General features: G+C 37.2%; 1 pseudogene; it reads right to left on the bottom strand.

The window, feature by feature from the left end:
• Window positions 1–2,226: 2,226 nt before the first annotated feature.
• On the bottom strand, window positions 2,227–3,127 carry LOC102897297 (annotated as a pseudogene).
• Between the last annotated feature and the right edge of the window lie 1,013 nt (window positions 3,128–4,140).

Genomic DNA, 4,140 nt, shown 5'->3' with positions numbered 1-4,140 from the left:
TAATTAGTCCAACCATAAGTGAGATGCAATGGCTACAATGAGTAGAACTGGAAATGATTTGACCCAAAAATCAATGAGCTTTTGGCTTTGGTCCAGCCAGCAAGAGGACCTGTGTGATGTCAATGGCGCAGTAGCTGGCCCTTACTATAGCTGAGATGTGTCTTGCTGTTCTAGGCTTATGAAATTTGATGGAGATACCTCTGGGTTTGGAGTTTATGATTCTCAGCTGAGCTACTTCTAAGGTTCGGATCTTGTGCATGAGGTGTAATACCGAATTACTTAAAAATAGAATCATGAAAAATCTAGAATTTTGAGCTCCGTGTGTATTTTAAATTCTTCTGATGTTTTCTTCAAAATTTCTGTATCATCTAATAATTCTTTACGTGTCACTTCAGAATCATTTAACTTACTTCCAAAAGAGAGATTTGTGTCTTCAACTTTTCTCATTTAAGTTTAAACAAACTTGTATGGCCTGGTCGCTTGCCTCAAGGGCACACTGCAAGCCCTACACACACATGTCCAGTTTCTAACTCTGATGACCTTTCCAAAGTGGATCCAGCGTTCTTGACACCACACTAGAACTTTTTAGTCTTAAACTCTTTAGTTGTCTTAGAAACAAGAGCTTATGAATACTTCTGGACATCTTTCTTTTTGCTGATCCAATATGTGGTTTCTATAATCTAAGCTTCCCAGCAGGCCACCTACTCTTAGCTGTCAAATCCTTAAGCTTGTCTTTAAATTGTCTTTTTTGAGCTGTTAGGTTATTCACAACAAATCACAGCCTTTCATTTTTACCAGTTAATTTCTTGCTTTTTTGTCTCACCTTATTGTAGTTTATTTTTCAAATGCAGTTGACCCTTGAACAAGGCCAGAGTTAGGGTTGCTGCCCCCATGCAGAGTTGAAAATCCACATATAACTTTTGACTTCCCAAAAACTTAACTACTGTTGTCCCTCATTATCCATAGGGGATTGGTTTCAGAACTCCTGCAAATATCAAAATCTCCGGATACTCAAGTCCCTCATATAAAATGGCAGAGAACGATGCATGCTACCGATCCTTCTCATTTGCGTAGTCTAAACTAAAACCCAGGGATACAGAGGGCTAACTGTATAGTTATTGAAAAAAAAAATCCAGGTGTAAGTAGACTCTCACATTAAAACCCATGTTGCTTGAGGGCTGCCATGTTTTCTGTGTTCTCCATTTTATGATGACTTTCTTTTTTGACTTTTATAATTTTTCTTTTGACCTTAATATTTCTGTTTACAGGATAAACTGATAACTCTCTAAATCACACACCTCATTTTCCGCATTTTTTTTCTTCTGAGACATGAAAAGCTTCACATCCAAAATATTCCTCTTCATAAAACAAGACTTTTTTCTCAAGTTCAGATTTTATTTTAGAAATCTCTTGCTAATATTCTAAAGTGGCACTTGTAACTTAACCTCATCACTTCATCATGTTCGCATTCATTTAATTTTTGTTTGGAAAACTTCTATCTGCATTCATGAGGCCTGTGTTCCTTGGAAGCCTCAGCAAAAGTATCCTCAAGCTGATCTTTTAGCTTTTTCCTAAACATCTTAGATTCAGAGATTTCCTGTTCCATGGAATTACTTTTCTGCATGGACACTTCCATCTCTTCCTCTTTGTCATTAAGCTTTTGGAAAATCTGCTTCCATAAGCTATACATGTTCTTATCTCTGAGAATTCCTACAGGGCCAGGTTTTATTGCTAATGGATATCTTTGGGAGTTTTGGGGGGACTGCCTGAAGGTTCAACCAGTTGCTTATGAAAATCTTAATTTTCCTGCCTCATGATGCGTTACTGGTTTTCTAGTTCTTTCAATCTAGGTGTGGATCATGTTCTTGGCGAAGTGTCACATTATTCTCAAGTTGTTACTTGAGCCTATTTGAATCAGCTATTTATTCTTCAAACATATACTTTCTTTTTTTTCACATAAGGAAGCATTTATTTGAGATTTAACATGAAATCATACAAATAAGATTTGTATAAACACAAATCCACATTGAGTCATAACAGAGAGCAAAAGACAAAGATAAAAGAAAACTAATGGACAACTATATACAATCAGACACAATTGTATCTTGTACACTAGAAAGTCTTTTACAAAATAATCTTAGATCAACAGAAGACCAATCTTCAATGTTGTCCTGCAAGATGGATTACCTTAGTAATCTCCTCCTGTTTTCTCCCTAATGTCCTCCTTTAGTCTGACTGATAATTGTTTTGGTGATTGCCACTCCCTCGAGACACCTTGCTATTAAGTGCTATGTTGGCTGCTGTAATCTGTGTATCCATGTCCGTATCCATATTTCTCATAGTTACATCCAGTATAATTATAGCCACCACAACCACTATAGTTTTGATCACCACCATAGGCCCTATTACAGTTTCTATATCCTTGATCTTAATAGTTATTGAATCCTTGGTTCCAGTTTTGGCCTTGACCTTGACCTTAACCTCTGGTACCATATCATCCACCAGCTGCAGCACCTCTTCCTCCTTTTTGTTGTTGCTGTCGCTGCCTATATACCTCTTTGGATTATGCAACTTTGATTTCACACTTCCCAGAACCAATTTGATGATAACCTGCTTTCTAAAATTTTCTTTACTGGCTCTTCACCTGTATATGTGATAAAACAAAATCCTCTTATTTGTTTTTGTATACATGGAAAGTTCAATATTTTCAATCTCTCTAAAGGCTCCAAAATATTCTTAATTTGTTCTTCAGAAGTGTTCGGGCTCAATCAACCCACAAAAACCTTTTGGAGAATTCCTTTCCTTTTAAAGCTTTGGCCCTTTGGGGGTCTATCAATTTGCCATCTAGTTTTGTTCCTTCAGTTCTGAAACCTTATCAGCACTAGCAGCATCTTTGAAAAGCACAAATCTAAATCCTCTTGATCTTCCAGTGACTGGATCTGTTTTAATTGTGCAGTCTACGACTTCCTCAAAATGGAGACAAATATTCATTCAGATCTTTCTTGCTTATATCCCAGCTCAGCCATCCAATAAACATTTTATTGTCATTATGCTGATTCTTGCTCGCATTGGTCTTGGATCTCTCTGTTAATTCCTCTATGTTGCTGTATTCATTTATGTCCTCCATGGTTATGGGGGTATTGGTGCTCAGTCTGAGTCACAACAGCAGCAGCGGGAAGTATTGTATCAAGGTGGATTTTAAATGACAGTGGAAAAACTATACTTTATTTAAATTATTAATTTATTTTTCTTGATTTGAATATCTATGGCATGAAGTGAACAATGAAGGAAATGTAGAGTCTCTCTGCATTCTTGTAAATTCCTACTCTATTCCAGTTTCTCTAGTTCTAGTCTTAATACTCTTCTTGCATAAGCTTCAATATGCAAGCTTTTTATAAATTCTACTGCATATCCTCATCTGTAGTTAATGTATTTATTGAACTGGATCACAATCTGCAAAGATTCTGTGATATTGTGATTTATAATAAGAAATATATATATTTCCTCATCCTGGTCTTTATCCTGGTCTTCACTCTGTCTTTTGTTATGCTAATAAGGCAACTTTTGGACTGTACATAAGGGTGAGAGTGGGTTGCCAGTGGAATCAATCATGAATAGAGAGGTAGAACTCTTAGTCCCACTCCACTGACCTCCATCTTGGGAAGAAAGAAGGGCTGGAGGTTGAATCGTTACCTATAGCCAATGATTTAATCATTGTGCCTAAGTAATGTAGCTTCTGTAAAAAACCAGAAGGACAGGGTTCAGAGAATGTCCATGTTGGTGAACACGTGGAGATTTGGGGTGAGTGGTGCACCTGGAGAGATCATGGAAGCTCTGTGTCCTTTCCCCATATCTTACCCTAAGCTTCTCTTCCATCTAGCTGTTCTTAAATTATATCCTTTTATAATAAATTAGTGATCTAGTAAGTAAAATATTTCTTTGAGTTCTGTGAGCTACTCTAGCAAACTAATCAAGCACAGGGAAGGGGTCCAGGGAAACTCTCAATTTGTAGTTGGTGGATCGGAACTACAGAAACCTGGACTTGGGTTTGGCATCTGAAATGAGAGGAAGAGGCAGTTTTGTGGGTCATCGCCCTTAACCTGTGGGATCTGATGCTATCTCTACATAGACAATGTAAGA

The sequence above is a fragment of the Pteropus alecto genome, unplaced genomic scaffold (assembly GCF_000325575.1).
Source record: "Pteropus alecto unplaced genomic scaffold, ASM32557v1 scaffold258, whole genome shotgun sequence".
Taxonomy (NCBI): domain Eukaryota; kingdom Metazoa; phylum Chordata; class Mammalia; order Chiroptera; family Pteropodidae; genus Pteropus; species Pteropus alecto.
This window is presented reverse-complemented; position numbering and strand designations above follow the sequence as displayed.